We start from the raw sequence: 18,056 nt of genomic DNA, 5'->3' as shown, positions 1-18,056 counted from the left end.
ATGCAACTTTAAACATGAGCATGTTTCCTGTGTGCTGATATATATGTAAATTGTATCATGTCTCTCCTCTTCTCAAGACCCACCTGATGGCTGTCCATTGCTCTAAGAGTAAAAGCCCAAATCCTTAAACTGGCTTATAAGAGCCTATGTGATCTGCCCCCTGTTGCCCTTCTGACCCTCTGTGACATTCTGCCTCACTTTCTCTGCTCCAGTCACACTGGCCTCTGTTTCTCCTTAAATATGCTAGTCATACTCCCACCTCAGGGCCTTTGCACTACCTGTTCCCTCTGTCTGGATCACATACTCCCCAAAGGATTCCGAAGCTCACTCTCTCACTGCCATCAAGTCTTTGCTTACATGTCATTTTTTCAATAAGGTCACCTCTGACCACTCCATTTAAGATTGCAATCCGCCACCCCACATTCCCAATCCCTACTACCTTGTTCTAGTTTTTCAATTGCTCTGATTATATTCTAATACAATATATAATCTACTTATCATGATTGTTGTCTGCTTCATGTACCCTCTCCCAAGATAGAAATGCTATGGAGCAGGGGTGCCTGGGTGGCTCAATCAGTTAAGCATCTGACTTCAGCTCTGGTCATGATCTCACAGTTCCAGGGTTCGAGCCCCACATCGGACTCTGTGCTGCTCAGAGCCTGCAGCCTGCTTCAGGTTCTAGGTCTCCCTCTCTTTTGCCCCTCCCCCTCCCGTGCTCTCTCTCTGTCTCTCAAAACAAACGTTAAAAAAATGCTCCAGGGTAGAAAGTTTTGTCAATTTTGTCCATACCTCTATCCCCAGCATATATAACAGTATTTGGCATACAGTAGGTGCATAATAAGTGTTTGTCTCTAAGTGAACGAATAATCGAACATATGATATAGACAAAAGATCCTAAAGTATATTTAAGAGAAGGAGAAAAGTAAAGGACAGTAACTGTTCTGCATACAGTCTTTTTAAGAAATGAAGAAAAAAGTAAGAATTTATAATTGCTGGTAGGTGGATAAAGAAACCTGAAAATCTACAGAAAAAGACTCCTGCCTTGGAGGAGATGTATGAACTGGACATATGGGAAACAGTGGTAGGAAGGAGGCTGCACCTTGAACATATACTCAAGGTATATACCTTGAATAAAAGTATACACACCTTTTTTTTTCAAATTATGTGAACATATTACTTATTCAAAACCTTTAATTACACACACACACACACACACACACACACACAGAATAATGGCACAGCCCCCAGAGAAAGACCTAATTTGGTAGCTCTGAGAAGGGCCCAGGAAATTTACATTTTCAGCAAGCTCCCCTCCTCCCCACTCCTGAGACAGGTGCTCTAAGGACCACACACAGTGAGAAAGCTTTCACCACTCCCTCTCCTAACCCAAGAAATTCTGCGGAACATTCAACATTGCAATAGTTGTCATTTGGAGCACAAGCAAGTGGGCAGATCACAGAAACAAAGAGCAATTTCCAGGAACATCTGGCACCACTAATAGGTGCAACTCAAAAGGTGGTCTCCTTTGTATATGATGTGGAAGGACTGCAGAAACTTCACCTTTCCTTCAGTCTCATCTGCACACACAGAGCCATGAGAAAGGGGTGCTGTCTTTGCCTGAGATATGTATGCATGTTGGGTATTTCAACTAAACTTCAGACTTCAAAAAGTTCAGAGTTTTAGCACAGGCAGTTAAAAGGGATATATTCAGGTCTTTGTGCTCGTGGTGATCATATACTAACCACCCCCTGCCCCCATTATTCCTTCTGCTTTCACCTTGGCATTTTAATCAATAAAATGTTCCCCCTAATTCACAGAGGAAAGATTGTTCTACCACCCTTTTGCTGGAGATGAGAAAGGTGGTGAGGACTTGAAATGTATCTTAGAGACACTCACCCAATTAGGCCACCCTGCTTTACAGTGATGCCTTTCAGACAAACAAAAGTATTTGCCTCTGTTATTCAGTGACTCCAGCAAAACTCTATAAATGAAGTGTAGTTAACAAATGAAAGAACCTAATAACATACAAGGGACTGAACCTGCCAAACCCAGAATATTTTCAGTTTGAAAAGCAAACTCATTCTTACTAACTTTACATTGATTCTCAAAGGAGGGGGACATTTAATAGGTGAGGAAAAAATTCAATTATTTCGTGACCCATTACTTCCTCAAGATGCTAAAAATAAAGATATACACCAAAGTCTCAACATTTTATTTCCATTTCAAAAAACATTTTTTGCACTATCTCTATTTTGGGCCTCTCAAGATTATTCTATTTCTGGAACACACTTTCTGATGTTTTCTAATTGACTTCAAGAATCTATCATGCTGTTGACATTTTACATGCTACATTAAAATTAATAGCATCATGGGTCCCTTATGAGTTTCTTCCTTAAATTTCCAAATACAATCCTGGGTTTCTGTTTCTCAAACTGACCAATGAGAAGCAGTTCTGTGACTCTAAGATAGGGAAACAATGGAAGTGGTGAAATAATCCTTAAAAATGTTTAAACTTTAGGCCCTGTCTGAAATCTGTTACAGTTGGCAAGTAGGTAGGTCTTTATTAAATAGTTGGTTTTGTTTCTCCTATTGTTTCTCCATTATATCTGTCTGTGTGGTTGGTAACTGAGTCACTATGACATAATGCTGCAGAGAAAGACTGTAAAACAACCAGACATATGCACATGTTCATCTCTCAATGAGTCGCAATCTTGGGTCTGTTCCCTAGATATTGGTGGAAAGACTTGATTAATGGCAGACTTGTTCAACATAAAAAAGAACAAAAACCAGATTTATTCTCAGCCTTCTTTTTCCTAGGGGCTTCATGTGTAATGTAGTAATTAATTTATAGCTTTACAGTAAGGCAGCATCAGAGAAAACAGTTCAGTTCACCAGAATGTAGATGGAGAATGTAATTGAGAGATACCCCCTGCGTGAAAGGGTAGGTACATAAGGAAGAGCAAGGTGGGAATTGATTTCTTTTATAACTACCACAAATCCACTACTAGTTACCACCTGGATTTCCCCCCAAGGTGTGTTCAGAGACGCCGTGTTGACTAAAAGAACGAGGTCTTTGGGAAATGCTTCAAACCGCAGCTGAACGGGCTTTAGAAACCGTGGGTGGAACTTGCTTATTATCCTCTCCACCGGTGATTGCAATCCCCGACCAAAGTCAAAGCCTTCCTAAGCGTTATAAGGGCTTGGAGCGAGAGGAGCTGATCGCCTCGCGTCCCCGCTCAGGGTTATTTGTGGAAGTGAGCGGCATTCCTCGCCAGGACACACCCTCTCCCCCTCCCCAGCAGCCCCCTCTCTGCCACACGCGCACGGCGCACACGCGGCCCCTCGGCGAGACGCGGCGCACTCGGCGCGGCTGCAGTCGGCCCGCCTCGCATCCAGCCTGCTCGCGAGGGCCTGGCCGCTGGGAGGCTTCCCGGGAGTCCCGGCACGCCGAGACGTCTTCCTCGCAGCCTGCGAGGGGCCGGGCTGTGGGCGGCTCGGCTGCCCGTTCATTTTCTCCGTTGTATTCAGCAAGCTAGGCTGAATTCCGAGACCCGAGGTTGCAAGCTGGGAACAGCTGAGATCTGAAAGACCCCCGAGGGGAGCTTTTTTCAGGGGGCAGAGCGTGTCTCCTGCTCAACTGGTAAGTGAGAGCATTAAATACCATGTAGAGGGGCGGGAAATACTGCTTGGCAGCGTTTCCCCGCAGTGGCGTGCAGGTACTTCAGTGAAACGTACTGTTGTGGGTGTTTGCTAGTCGTGGGCTGGGTAGACCGTCTTTCGCTACGGTTTTCCTAATTCTTCCCGGGATCGTTCTTAGGGGGCGGGGGTGGTGGGTCCAGCTCCGCGCGCGACTTCTCTGTTGTTAGAGTTGGGGTGGGGGAGGGGCTGGAGGCGCGGGGTGGAATTCCCCCCCCCCCCCGCCTTTATTCATTTAAAAAAAAAATGATACTTTGAGAGAAGCTTCTCTTTCGGGCGTTTATATGCCTGGAGCAGCTTGCGCCGAGTTTGTATTCCTTCTAATTTCTTTGTAATCTGTTCCATCCCTGGTTGAAGTAGAAGGAAAACTTTCACACAGGGAGCAGTAGGACAACCTCTAATCGCTGATCAGTTGCTGAATGAATTTTAGCTGGAAACACTTCAACGGAAGGGTTTGGTGTTTTTTCCCATGAGAAGTCTGGGTGTTTTCACACCTGTTGCTTTTCAGTTGCCTGAAAGTTAGTTTGTTTTCTTGGGTTTCACTTGATTGCAGTCTTTTGTCTAACAAAATCAAATGCTACGTTTTCATTCTCTCCTTCTCCTCGAATCCCTTTGGTTGGGGTCCCCTTCGTTAGCATTCAGTTGGCCGTGGTTCTTGGGGAACAAGTGGCAGGCAGAATACAATACGGAGGAATGCATTCCTGATGGCTTGTCTACCATGGAAAGACTAAAGTGAAAAACTGACAATTCCACAGTGGTTTTTGTGGAAAGCATTGCTGTTGCAGTTTTAGAAATATTCAATTTTGGAGAGGTCTTGAGATTTCCCCCAGTCTACCTGCAGTATGAACATAAAGACCCTGCCTGACACCTGTGCTTTCCAGGGATGCTGAAGTCACCTCTCCCTTGACAGACAGACTACTGATGAAAGAGATAGGTGATGTGTTTTGTGGCAAGGGCCAGGGAGGAGGAGGACCACCTCGGAAGGGGCATGAAGTTCGTTTTCAGTTTTCAGAGGATGAAGAAAGTCTTCAGGATACTGGAATGCAGTTTAACATCCTGGTAGGTTAAGTTGAATTCTTGTCCACATGATGAAAAAGACTTTCAATAGCCCTTCTCACACTTCCAAGTGGAGTTCGGTGGAATGCTTGTTTATTTCTGTTGCTGATAAATCCATGGGAAATCTCTGCTGAACCCAGCAATTTTAAAAAAGCAAGTCCTAGCTTATAATTGCACACATAATGGCAAACAGGTTATTTTCAGTAACCCAAGAGCCTCGAATTTTCTTCGACCATTACAGGAACAGCACATACTATGAGCATGCATTTGAGCTTTCATCTCCCCCGCACCCCCCAACTGAAATGGAAAGTTTTCCTTGGGTGTCTGATGAAAAAGATTACTGCCAGATATGATACCAGGCTATAAAATACCATCTTTCTGAAAAGATTATGGCTATTAGACATTAGTGGTCACTAGCTACTATATAATTTTTCATTGTTCCTTTAGGGACGAGACCTGCTTTGACCATCATAGTGTTTTCATTTGTTGTTTATTTGTTGTGCGGTTTTGCTGGGTCTTTTCTTTTTGCTATTGAAAATCTCCATTCTTATAGGTGAAATCACAGACTAGAATTAGCAGCAATGATAGCTCTCTGGGGCTAAAATTAGAAAAGTCCATGGGGCTTTTCATGCATATCTCTCTTGTCTCACACAGATTCCACAGTCTCCTTTAAAACTCTTACTTTAGAGATTATTGTAAGATGATGCTTAAGTACTCCTTTTAAAGCATTTTATTTGGACAGTTTTTTTTTTCTCTTGAGCTTTAATCATACTTTACCAGTGCATGCTGAACTTTGTTTCTGTGAGATGCCCGAGGGCACCCCCCAATCCATTTACCATCCCTTCAAAGTCTATAGACTTAACTCTTTGAGCAGTTCCTTTAAAAAAAAAAATAAATAAACAAAAGTTCCAATGGCACTTACAAAATACAAGGCTGGGTCCTCTGATGTGATGGCAGATGGCAGTCGTTTGAGCTTTATTTATGCCCAGGACAAGCTCAGTGTCTCTTAAATTAATCATGAATTGAATAATTGATTTCTCACACCTTCGGCTGCTCTTAATCTCCAGCTGTAAATTTAAAGATAGGTTACTATTAAGGTCTAGTTCACTTGGAAACGCTTTCAAAGCCTATCAAACGATTTTACAGCTGGGTCAAATCTAGTTGTAATACACATTATGAAATGCGGTGACCTAAACTTCAGGCCCTCCTGGCTTTCTCATTTTGAAGACGGGCTTCAGCGACCTTCCCATTTGTTGGTCAGCTCCAAAGATGGTGGGGTTGATGGATACAATGGGTTTCTGTAAATGTAATTAAACGCGTCTCTGCCAGCTGCCTGTGGTATTCGTGAATGTTTTCATAAGAAAAGCTGTTCTTCGGCTTTATCTGCCCACTGTGGTTTGTGGCATGTTGTGCTATTCTGCAGCCCTTGCAGTTTTTTCCTGAATGATTGAGCTATGATGTCATGTGCTATCTCAGCGCGGAACCCTTTCAGGGCTTTGCTGGGGTCTGTGTGCCTGAGCAAAGGGAGTGGAAGCTCCCTCTGAGCACTCTTGGTAGCGACTCCCCGTCTACTCCAGCACATTCCATTGCCTGGAGACCAAAGCCACCAAATGATTTGCGGTCAGAGTGATTTGGGGCTGGTTAGAGATGATTTAAAAGGAAGGTTATGGGCACATGAAGTGTAGGGTAAAGAAAATATATTTTACTACTTTATTGAGACCACATGGCTCCAACTTGAACTTTTTTTTTTAACATGGAAATTGTTGGCTGAACTGGCTCACGGTGTCTCTCTCCACCCCCCCCCCCATTTTTCTTTTTTATTGCCTAGAGCAAAGAAGTATACTTTCTATTTATTGTAGGCTTGATCTCACCATTTTTTCTGAAAGTTTGAAACATTTTCTATGCCTAAGAAAACAGTAAAAGTTGGATTTCTCCATTGCATTCTTCAAGAGCCAAAGACCATTGTTGGAGAAGAGACTTGAGTCTCTTCAGTAACTGGAGACAGTTATGCCATGTGACTCTTGGGGAGGCATCAGTTAAGAAAGACATGTGGTCAGTCCACCCCATGGTAGCAGAGGGAACACAGAATCTCAGTATTGGCAGGGTATGTATATCTCTTGATGAGTAGGAGAGCTGATTTTTATAACTGAGGACTCATTCCCTGTGATTGATAATGGGGCCAAATAAAATGGAGTCGATTATTTCCAGTGCCCTAATAGTGATGATAGAACTCCGAGCCTAGTGACCATGTCTCTTAGTCATCCATGGGACTACATAACCCTTAGGTCCACACTTCCTTTGTAAAACTAAGCTACCATCTCCTGCTTCTCCTCTGTGGACACAGATTGGCACAGTAAGTCCCCTATTTCCACCGAACAAGTTCCTGAATCTCTGTCCAGCATGAACTTCAGGTACTTATCCTTTCACTTTGTGGCTCATTCTACCTCAGTCTTCAGGGTACATACTATAGCCTGAGAGCCCATTACAAACTATCCAGTAGCCATCTCTATGAAACTGGCTAGCAAAACTGCAGGGAAAGGTAGCTCATGAGTGTCCCCAGTCCCTTGGAAGCTGTCAGTCCAGGGTCTGAGGGCCATAACTGTGATGTAATGGAAGGCTGCTTGAGGCATCCCCCCAAAAGCCTTCAGAGTTGCTGGCATATAAGCCATCTGTGCCAGTCTGGATTTCCACGGTTTGCGTCTGTGCCTATCCAGGGTTTAAAAGGAAAATGTATAGAGATCAAATTAGTGTGGTGGCTTATGAGAAACTCTTATAATTGTAGAATTGGAGACAGGTCAAGAAGGTGGTATTGTTTGAAGGGTATGGAACTACACTGGAATTGAGGGTCCTCCTTTTGCCACCATATGAGTGCAACACATAGATAAAGCTGCTTGGTCACATTTATCGTGTCTTTCATAAACGTGATGTCATAAGATGCTCAGAACGACACTGGGAAGCAGGTAGGGTAGATAGTGTTCCTTGCATTTTACAGCTGTGGGAACTGAATCTCTAGAAGTTAATGACTTGCTCAAGGTCACGTAGCATGTGACTGGTAAAGTTTCACCTCACATCCAAAACTTCTAACTTCAAATGCTCGCTCTTTCCACTGTAGCAAGCAGCTTCCACAACTCTTAACCTCTATGGACCTCACTCTCATTATTTACAAAAATGAGGCCTTTGGCCCAGAATATAATGGTCCATTCCAGCTTAAAATTCTATGTCTGGTGAATCACGGGCTGGAAGGGACTTTAAGAAATCACTTAGTCATACTCTTTGCTTCCAGGAGGACACTGTCTAAACTATTTTGAGAAGAAAATGTCAGATCTTTGGTTTGTTTTTTTGTGTTGGTGGTGGTGGTGGTGGTGGTATGTATGTGTGTTTTAACCCAGAACAGGAAGGGGCCCTGGAAGGTATCTGAGTGCCTTCTGGGGTAAGAAAGGAAAAAGGAGCTACAATGTCAATGCCTCATGGGGAAAGCCCTGTCTAGGATCAGCAGCAGTGCTTGCCTCACTAGAAGTGAATGTCCAGTCCTGGGATTGATGTCTAAAGTAAGAGATCAGAGTCACAGGCGTGCTTTGCTGGTTGGCAAGGAATTCTGTAAGGAGAGATCAGAGACGTGGTTACTCTGCTAAGAGGAAGAAAGAGCTAGGTGACTCAGTAATGATCTTAAAGTTTATTAAGGGCTCCTGGAGACAGAGTGACTTCAAATCAGTAATGGTTCTATTTAAAGATACAAACAGAAGAATCTTCTTCATTCAGTAAATGTGACCAACAGAAAGCTGTGCTGATCTAGTTCTGACTTCGCTTGTATTGGTGGGGTTGGCAGAAGAATAGGGATGGGAGAAGAACGTTCTCTGGAAAGGCGGTACCCTTGAACCTATGAGTTGAGACCTTTACCTCAGTGTCTCCCTTTCTTCACAGCACTGTTCTCTGCATGCTGGAGCTCCAGGTAGGGTCTGGCAGCCTTTCAAAGACCGTGAACTGTCAATGGGCAACTACCAGCAATCAGACCAGATTACAAATCCTGGCTTCCATTACTCAGCTAACTTGATTATAATAAAAACACTCCTTGGTTTCTCAATGTTCTTCCTGTTTCTCTCCCATGAAGTAGATGTTGGGGGGTGGGGGGGGGAGGGGGGGTGGGGAAGCAATGACTTTGGAGCCAGAAGAGTTAAGTGACTACCACAAGTCCACGACTTACAGATTGAGCTTGGATAAGGCATTATCTACCCTAAGCCTTAATTTCTTATCTTTGAAATGGGGTAGTAATAATACCTACGTTAAAGGTAACTATTCCTGAGGATCGATGGAGGAACATAGGAAAACATGCTGTGAAAGTTAGTTTGGATCATGAGTAGTGGTGGTAGTGTCAGGCCCTTTCTGTAAATCGTGAGGTCACTGAAGTTTCTTTTTATTCTGCCTTAATTCCATTCCCAGGCCCAAGTCAGAATTACGGCAGTTTTTCCATACTTGCTATGTGTCAGGAATGTGATCATGTATTTAATCTTCACCAAAATATTATAAAGTAGACCTTTTATCCCTGTTTTATTATCTGGAAATTATGTTCTAACAAAATGAAGCATCTTGCCCAAGATCACATGGCCAATAAATAACAGAGGTAAAATGGAAACCAAGTCTGTTTGGCTCTAAAGCCAATGTGCTTTCAGACCTTGAGAACTGAGGACTTCGCTACCCAAATACAGACCCAGTGTTCTTGGTGTCAGGTTGCGTTGATCAGGCAGTTGCTTGACTGGCCTCCTCAGTAGTTGACTCTAGACCAGTTCCTTGGGCTTGGCTGGGTCCCTTAGCTAAGGCTTCATCTTCATCAGCTTATCCTGATTCATGCCCCATAGTCTTCTGTCCTTTATATGTTCTTATTCCTAGGTAGCCTGTAGGGAACCCCTATGTTCTCCTCCTGCTCCAGGTATATTCTTCCTCGGGAGTATCCTGCCTTCTTTTCAGCTTTCTCTCAGAACCAGATAATCCCCCATAAAGACCTTGTAGCTCTCTACAGTTTGCCCCAACCCATGACATGAGCCCATCAAGTCCAGATCAAATGCCCACCCCCTCAGCAGGTTTACTGTTTGCACTCCATTGGAAAGAAAACCTTAACCTGTTAAATACAGCTACCACATTACTCTAGAACATCACAGAATGAATTTTGAGAGCTGAGAAAGAAAGCAGTGGAGGTCATATTATAAATGTGGAAACCAGGGGCGCCTGGGTGGCTCAGTCAGTTAAGCATCCAACCTCAGCGCAGGTCATGATCTCATGGTTTGTGAGTTGGCACCCCACATCGGGCTCTGTGCCGACCACTCAGAGCCTGGAGCCTGCTTCAGATTCTGTGTCTCCCTCTCTCTCTGCCGCTCCCCACTTGTGTGAGTGTGTGCGCGCACGTTCTCTCTCAAGAATAAGTGTTTAAGGGGCGCCTGGGTGGCGCAGTCGGTTAAGCGTCTGACTTCAGCCAGGTCACAATCTCGCGGTCCGTGAGTTCGAGCCCCGCGTCAGGCTCTGGGCTGATGGCTCAGAGCCTGGAGCCTGTTTCCGATTCTGTGTCTCCCTCTCTCTCTGCGCCTCCCCCGTTCATGCTCTGTCTCTCTCTGTCCCAAAAATAAATAAACGTTGAAAAAAAAAATTTAAAAAAAAAAAAGAATAAGTGTTTAAAAAACAAAACACGGAAACTGAGGCCCGGAGAATTGCCAGCCCCAAATCGCAGCTCTGGGCCAGAGCCATGGCTGATGCCAAATCTAGTCAATATTATCCTTCCTTCCAACTTTAGAAATAGTGTAAATTAGCATTTTGTCACATCCACATACCATAGTCTGGTGTGGCCCCTTGGTCAGTGTTTGGAAATAAGTCTTTCTTTTGCTACAACAGCCTGTTCAGACCCTTAACATTCAACACAAGAACAGTTTTCCTTTCTGCAACATGCATCCCTTCTGCTGAACTTAAGCCTGTTTACCCCTCAACAGGATACAAAGAACAGTTGATCATTCTCAACTGTAATTCATGGATGGGAAGAGTTAAGTCTCCCCTTAGCTTTCTTTCCCTAGGTTAAATAATACCAGATCTTTTTTGCTTTTTCTCATAGTTCTTGTTCTCCAACAATTTCATCATCTTTATTTCTATCTGTTGAACTATGTCCAAGGACTCCATGCCTCTCAAGCTGTGAAGTCCAGAACTGGACAAAGAAGTCTCATAAAGGTATGATAAAGTGACGATTACCTCACAGTTCCTTCAAACTGTGCTTCAGTTAGTGCAGCCAGCTTTCATGCTCATGTTTTAAGTGACAGCCGGACCTCACTGGATCATTTTCAGCTTATTATCCTCATTTGGCTGGACATTTCTTAGCCTGTGTTTGTGATAATCATTTCCTCAAAGTATTATTCAGAACTTTTCCTATTGAGTGTTTTTTTTTTTTCGTTCTTTATTACTTCTCCAATTCATGAACTCATTTGGGATTCTGATCCTATCCTACTGCTTAATTCTTAACCCAGCTACTGTCCCCAGTAGCTTAGCACATTAAATGTCCCTGGAATTCACCCCTGAGAAGCAGACCCCTGAGACTTCTGGCTGCTCAAAGCACTTCTCCCTCATGACTCCAGGATCTGAAAAGCAAGCAGTCTGCCTCCCAACACCAGGCCCGCAAACCATCAGACAGAGTTTTTAAGTGCTGGCTGTGGTAAGCACTTCCATTGGAGAGCCTTCCAGGGGACACCTAGCTAAGGCCAAAACACTGGCCAATTCAGAGATAACTAACCAAACCCAGATCTGTCCTAGGTACAATGGCAGGGGTCTCCAAGATTTCACTTTGGCTCAGAAATGGGATAATTACAAACATTTGCCTTCACAGACTACATTGATCTCCATCGACTTAAGCAACTCCTCTGAAGAAATACATTATCTGTGTTTCACAGATGAAGAGACAAAGTCCCAATAGAGTCAAGTGACTCCCAAGATCACACAACCAAGATTAGAACTCAAGATTGCTGTCCTTAAATTCCTTATGCTTTGGGGTGCCTGGGTGGTTCAGTCAGTTAGGTATCTGACTCTTGGTTTCAGCTCAGGTCATTGTCTTCCAGTTTGTGAGTTCAGGCCTCACATCAGGCTCTGTGCTGATTGTATACAGCCTGATAGTATTCTCTCTCTGCCCCTCCCGCTCATGCTTTCGCGCTCTCTCTCTCAAAAATAAATTAAACATATTCTTACACTTTACCATACTTTAGTGTTTTTAAAAGCTTAGAATTCTTAAAAATCCTGAGTGGATAGGGTGGAGAAATGCTTACAAAAATGCAGATTCTGGGGCCCTCTTTCCAAGTCCTGTTGATTCATGAAGACTGAGTAGAATCTTGGAATCTACATTTTAAGTGACACCTCAGAGGGTTCTGAGGGCAAGTGTCAGTAGATTATATTTGAATAAGCCCTCTCTTAAACTACACTTTCTAGAACAGAATCTTTAAATGTATCAGATCTGCCTTTGTACTGTGACAAAGCTCTTGCATGAAAACCAGCCACAGACCTCTCCTAATGAGATAGTTGCTCAAGAAGGCACCCTGGACCCATGGCTGTGGCTCTCAGAACCTGCTACCCAGATCTTATTCAGTCCTGCCTTTGACCCCTTCACTTTGCCAACCTGTTTAACTTTCCTTCCTCCAAGTAATCTGTCTTGACTCCGCACTCAGCTCTGGGTAACTTCTGGCCCCTGGTTTTGTCATTCTCCAGATACGGCTCCAGATCAGAAAGCATATCTCCCTGAGGTCTTTCCAGGTGCGACCATATAATAGACTTGAACACTAAATCTTGAGAGGGAATCTGATAACTCCCCAGGAGGTCTTTATCTGGGGAACCTTCTAATCACCTGTACCCTAGTTGGGCATCACTTTTCTAGAGGAAAGATTCACAGCCAGCCCCCTTAGAGACACTGTGGTTCTTGCATTCCTACCACCCAATAAAGCTCACAATTCTTTTTTACTTGAAAACCCAGCTACTCCTGTAGGTTAGGGAATGGGTGATAATAATTAGCATTGATTGAACACCCCCAACACAGCACGTACTGTGCTGACTCCTTTTCATGGGTTGTGTCTTATTACCTACCTTTCACTGATTAGCACATCCAGGATGGTTGTGCATGGTGCCATTTCCCAGTCTCGGGATTATGTGTTCATTGAATTATCAATACTGAGTCCTACTGTGTACAAGTTACTTGAGTCTTTCAGGCTCCCCAAATCTATGAGAGATCCCTGGCTAGATTCTTGAACTATTATATGTAATATATAAAATTCTTGATTTATTGAGGAGGAAGTCCAGTCCTGAAGAAAAATGTTTCTGGAGTCAAAGCAGACTGACAGTGGTTGAAAATTTATGTGGAACCCAACTGGATTCCTGCTCTTGGTAGATGTTCCACTCACTGCCTCTTCTGTCTTCCCCTTTTCAAGAGCGGGCATCTTCTACTCTACAGGCTTGACTCTCCCCACACTTTTTAAGAAATGTATCCAGATTGTGATAGTGAGGGCAGGAAATAATCTACTTTGACAGCAGATGACACAGTGCAAAGAAATGTGTTTTTTCTCCATCTTGGTCTCTGCTATCTTGTGACACCCTGAAGAAAAATTTCTGAACATAAACCTCCTGAGTGATTGTCAGATGTATACCTTGCCTTATGTTTAGTAGATGTGAGAGCTCTTTGAGATTATAGCAGAATATTTGGTGCTGGAGGGAGAGGGATGCTTGAAGCCTTTGTGGAGCCTGGGCTTAGAGCCTTAGGATTATTGTCCATACATAAAAGCTGAGGTTTTGCTGAAATATCCCATTACCTTGTGTTATAACTTGGCAAATTATGGAATAAGACTGATGTCAAATGACTTGGTAAAGGGTCTCTGCATATTGTGGCAAAATTCTACGCCCATCCTTAATTAGGTCAAGTTAAACTGAAAAGGAAAAACAGTCTGGTTTGCTAACCACATTGGAAGTATTACTTTCAGGTGGAATTCATATCCAGATTGCATTGTCTGACTCGAGGATAATACACAGGAAGCAGTCGGGGGTTTTCTTCCTTTGCGTAAGCTGATCCAGAAACTGATATTGTAGCATCAACAGTTACCACAGTGCACTAGCCAGAATAGCCCCGCTTAAGGTCTTGCTATTTGTCTTACTGTGAGCGCACAGTATTTCGTGGACAATTTCTAATACACACGTGCTGGTTATTACTACCAATACGGATAGCTACTGAGCTGTTAGGGCACCAGCACGTCCTGCCCATGTACTTTGAAACTTTATCTGCTGAAAAAAAAATTTCCCTCCACTAATGAACTCTTTTAGGAAAGAAGACTTGGTTACAAGTGTCTGAAGCAGCAGAGTGACAACACAAGTGAGCTCCCGTTTCTAGGTTGCGGGTGATCTTGCGAACACTGGGAAATAAAAGCCGAGCTTTATATTGTAGTTTCTCATGAAGATCTTCACTTTAATAAGTTAGCCTTTACTAAGGTCTGATTGGGAGCTTCTTTCCATTTAGTTTCTCCTTTAATCTAGTAATTCCATGTCATAAGTACAATTATTGTCCCCATTTTCCAGATGAGGAAACCGTTTCGGAGAGGCTAAGTACCTCGCCCAAACTCAAGGAGGAAATGACAAGAGCCATGGTTCTAACCTAGGTGTGACTGATGCCAGAGCCCATGTTATCTGGAGGCCATTCTTTCAAAGCCATTTGTTGGGGCACCTGGGTGGCTCATTGGTTAAGCGTCTGACTTTGGCTCAGGTCATGATCTCGCAGTTCGTGGGTTCGGGCCCCTCGTGGGGCTTTGTGCTGACAGTGCAGAGGCTGCTTAGGATTCCCTCTCTCTTCTTCTCCCTTTGCCCCTTCCCTGCTTGCTCACTCTCAAAATAAGTAAAACAAAAAGCCGTTCGGTGCTTCCACGGAGGAAAATAGTTAAGTAGTTACTCCCATTTGTTTCAAGTGATAGACAGGAGCTCTTTGGATGTTGACATCTTTTAAACATTTGTTGAGCTTTGACTGTCCCAAGGGTTTAGATAGGCTACATCATTGAATACCCTGCAATAAACAAATCGGCCTGCATGGCCATAGGGGTTCACATTTTCTGTTTGGCTGTGGTATATGAGTAGGGCTAGAAGAAATAGGCTTTTGATAGTTGCAGGAAAGAGGACCCAGCAATAGAAGTCCAAAAGCGTGGTTCTAATCCTGGATACCATAGCTCATGATACTCTCTTCAGCTCTAGACCTCTATTTCTTATTCACTCACAGTTGTTTCCTTTATGTAAATTGAGAGTGCCACCTGAAGTTCCGTGGGAATAGCATATGCATTAGAAGCAGACGTATTTCTTTTCTAATTCTGGCTCTTCCAACTAAATATCAGTATTCAAATTAGTCTCTGATCCTCTGTATCCTGATCTGTAAAATGGAGTCAGGAGTACCTATCTCTAAGTGTTGTAAAGATTAAAATGAGACAATACCTGTGATGTGCATAGCACGGCACCAGAGGGGTGTTATGACTACTGACCTTTAAATGTTAGCTGTGTCCCTTTCTTCTACGCCCTTGTAGTCTGTATTACTGAGTTGTGTTTAATACACTGATACGATAAGGAATTTGTGTCCTGAGTTGTGCCATCCACAATGTTGCTTATATGGAGGCAGTATTGAGTAGTGGTTAAGAGTATGATCCCTTTAAGGAGACTAATGAAGTGGAAATCTGTGTTCTGCCATTTCCTGTGTGACCGTGGGCAAGTTACTTAATTCCCTAGGCCTCCATTTCCTCTTCCTTAAAATGGGTCTAACAATGGGCACTTTGCTCAAGGAGTTTTTGGGAGAGCTGAATTAGTTAATAAATATATAATAAGCACTTAGAAAATAACTGGCACAGGGTGAGCACTCGTTAAATGTCGTTATTATTACCTGTTATCTTTGTGGCCCCTTGTAAGCTTTTTAAAATAATTGGTTATGGTTAGTTGTGCAGGGTGAGGCCATGAAACAGATTTTCTCAGTGCAAATGGGGCTGCTCACAGGGGGCTCGTGAGAGGCTGAGTGCTGACCTTGGCCCCATTAGCACCGTTTTCTAACCAGCTCAGGCACGGGGCCGTAATGAGGATTATTGAAGTAACATATGGAAAACTCTTACAGTTAGCTCTTGGGAGAGGAAAAGGCACTAAATAAATACAAGGAATTATTAAAAACTAGGAGACGACCTCACAGGGATGCTGAGCCTTGTATATTATTTGCTATTCTAAGAAGAAACTGGGGCAGGAAGCCAACTTCATCACCAGGTGACAAAGTGGTCTCCTGGCTGTTGTTCAAGGGACGGCGGCATGTAGCTTCACCTCAGCAGATCCTAGGTCATCCACAACCTCTCCCTGCCTGCAGGCATCTCAACCTTCCCATACAGACTTGGGAAGAAGAAGGGCCAGGGTCCCTGGTCACAGGCCAGCACCCCTCCTCCCCGCCCCCCCCCCCCCCCCCCGCCCCGCTGCCCCCACTCGACCTCCTATGTACCATCACCAAGGGGCTTCCTTCCTCAGGATTGCTGAGAGGTGGTATTCTAAGTTAGGACCCACGGAGCAGAATGCTGATGCTGAATTCCCTTTGGTACCAGTGCAGGTGACTCAGGGGCCACCAGCGATCTGCTTCCACAGCAGGACTCCAGTCCCCATCTGGGCCAAGCCCAGGGCTCTGTTGCCAAGTTTTGACAAGTGTGTGAGAGCACACAGCTCTGTAATTTTGGAGATAGCAGGCCATCAGTCCCTATTTACAACTTTACCACCCACCCCTGAAACGTTATTCTCTGCAGAACCAATGCTAACACCAAAATGAAATCTACTTAAAGTGGTCTCCAGGTATCACTTGTGAAATGGTGTATAGGAGGCTTCCAAGAATGAATCAAGATCTGGCCCACCGCCACCACATAGCTTAAGGCCTCTGGTTTCCCCTTGATAGAAGTGGCATAAGATTAATTTCCATGGCTCCAAGCAGTGATTATAGAAACAGCCTATTTCCCGTTGCCACAAAATAAATAGTATCTCAGCCATGATATCTTTCATTATGAAGTCTCAGAAGATCAGGATACCTACGTAAGTCTCATCACTCAGGAATTCAGCACTTAACGACACATAACCTTAATTTGTACTTTTCTGGTAACAATACGGTTTAAAAATACAGATAACTTCTCTACATAATGGTACACATACCACAGGATCTCAGTCCTTAAAACTAAAACAATTAAGGCATTTATGTAAATAACACATTAAACGATACTTATGCATAAAATATTGTGAAAACATAGCCTGCTCTCAGTTTGCATGGCAAGAACAGTTTGAGAAACAACGAAACCGTGAAAGGTCCACCACTCAAAAAGATAGGATTCTCTCTCGTGTTCCTTTCTGCAACTAGCTTCAAACGGTATCATCAAATATGAAAAGGCTTGAACATTTCAGTAGCCTTTTAAACCTAGAAGTCCTGAAAAGTGAAGATCAGAATTCTTTTCTCTGACATCTAAAATTTTAGAAGGATCTGGCTCGCTTGGTTAGGTTCTTTGGAAAGGTTTGGCAGACTGCATTGACTACAGTGCAAAATATATAGAGATATTCTGGCCCCATTATTACAATGGAATATTTTTTTTTCTTCAGAGATCAGGATTAGTTATTACAATATTGAAAGAAAAAGATGTTTTCCAAGGCTGCTGTGGAGGCATATCTTAACAGTCCACCCCAACAATAATATGCTTGTGTGTGAACGACCTCTTGAGCATGGGACAGTGGCACATACCCTCAGAAGCAGTTGGGGGAAAAGCCCCGCGGGTTTTCAGAGGCCCCTCCATGTATTCCAGTGTACCCCTCAGATTAAGGAACTTTCATGCGTTTAGCACTTTTCTAAAAAAAAAAAAAAAAAATTACATTATTTTCCTTATTTATTCAACTTGTACACTTAGAACAAGGCACAATCATTACCCTCTTTTCTCTTCCCCTTTCAGGTCATTAAGGCCATTCTCTGGGGCCTTGACATGAATTCTATCCTGGTGTGTGGTTTGTTGTTTTTTTTTTGGTTTGTCTGCTTCTTCTAAAGAGCTAATGTGCTCCAGAGAGTACCAGAGGTGGTTCTTAACCAAGAATCCTATAAGCTACTTTTCTTCTTTTCTCATTCACCAGAGTCCCCCCCGCTCCCCCCCCCAACATTTAAGACAGAGGAGAATGCTCAACAGTTTGTAAAAACTACTAGAGAAATGCTCACAATGTAATAGCTTAAACTTGAAATCTGTCCATATGCATTAGAAACAGCTGTTTTACAGCCTGAGAGAGAAAAA

General features: G+C 43.5%; 1 protein-coding gene across 6 annotated transcripts in view; it reads left to right on the top strand.

Annotated features, from left to right (window-relative positions):
- The window catches only part of PALLD (palladin, cytoskeletal associated protein), a 406,810-nt gene that overhangs the window by 134,549 nt on the left and 254,205 nt on the right, over nt 1–18,056 (top strand). Inside the window, exon 1 of one of the 6 annotated variants that reach the window (XM_086703912.1) lies at nt 3,360–3,640. The exons of the other annotated variants lie outside the window; for them this stretch is intronic. The gene's annotated coding sequence lies outside the window, so the exon portion shown is untranslated. Of the gene's footprint in view, nt 1–3,359; nt 3,641–18,056 lie in introns of those variants that run through there. 6 annotated transcript variants of the gene reach the window in all.

The sequence above is a fragment of the Puma concolor genome, chromosome B1 (genome assembly GCF_028749965.1).
Source record: "Puma concolor isolate L17-30 chromosome B1, mPumCon1.1.hap2, whole genome shotgun sequence".
Taxonomy (NCBI): domain Eukaryota; kingdom Metazoa; phylum Chordata; class Mammalia; order Carnivora; family Felidae; genus Puma; species Puma concolor.
The sequence above is the reverse complement of the archived record's forward strand: the minus strand, read 5'-3'. Positions and strand labels throughout refer to the sequence as shown.